Genomic DNA, 1027 nt, shown 5'->3' on the forward strand with positions numbered 1-1027 from the left:
GCTGAGCCGTTTCAAATGCCGCTCAAGTTTACAGCCCAGACATTAAACAATGTGCGAGAGGAGGCAAATTTTGGATTAGGAGCCAAGCAGAAACGCAGGGAGTGTCTCCTCAATGGCTCCTTCAGGGCATACATTGCCATGTTAAACCTTACCAGTTTTTCTGTGTACCGTTTAGAGAGAAAAAAAGGGTCCTTAGAAACTTCGTACGGAGCTAAGTGGCCACAGCGCACGACATACGGCCTCCCGCACCTCCACGCAGAAGCACAAAACATAGGCCAGGCGGATAGGATCATGTTCAGGCGGTTGTTTTCTCAGCATAGTGCGCCACTTTCGGCCAGGGGGTCGCAGGCAGGTTCGATTCCCATGAAAAGTTGCGGTGGCTCTGCTGTACGCTAAATTGACTGTGTTGTACTGAAAGTACTGCTGTTCATGCTTTGCAAAAGTATCCTCCAATCGAATAAAGACCAGATTGCGAGATTAAGCGGCTCCTGGCCCCATGTGGAACTGCAAGGGCAGAAGATAATGTATCCGTGTTGTCGCATCACAGCGTGTTACACATCACCCCCCCTCTTCTCTTTACCAAGGAGGACCGAGGTTTGCAAGAGCGCAAACAAGGTTTCCATGCCGCCTTTAATCCTCATTGACGTTTTTTCCCCTTCAGCTATAATAAAAACTGCTCATATTTGCTGCTGTGAAACAAACTACCGCTCCTAGACTGGAATTGGCTGTACTATTGCGGGTTAACACTGAAATGTGTACCATTTATGCCCCCCAAAAATCACCTTAACTGAAGTCAAACAAAATTTCGATTCCCTCCCAGAAGAATCGCATTCTTTGAGCAAACACCTTTGGCCGGGGTTCGTCGCTGCCGAAGCCCCGTTTCCAGCCCAGCGGTCCGTTAGGAAAGCAGCGGCCTGGTGGAGCTACTGAGAGTCAAAATGGATCGAATTGATTCCGTGTATTTTGTTTTTATCATCTTTTTGGTGAAGCATCGCTGGACAGGATGAAAAACTTCAACTCGGTTCTG

This window comes from Eimeria mitis, genomic scaffold, assembly GCF_000499745.2.
Source record: "Eimeria mitis Houghton genomic scaffold, Emh_scaff394, whole genome shotgun sequence".
Lineage (NCBI taxonomy): Eukaryota > Apicomplexa > Conoidasida > Eucoccidiorida > Eimeriidae > Eimeria > Eimeria mitis.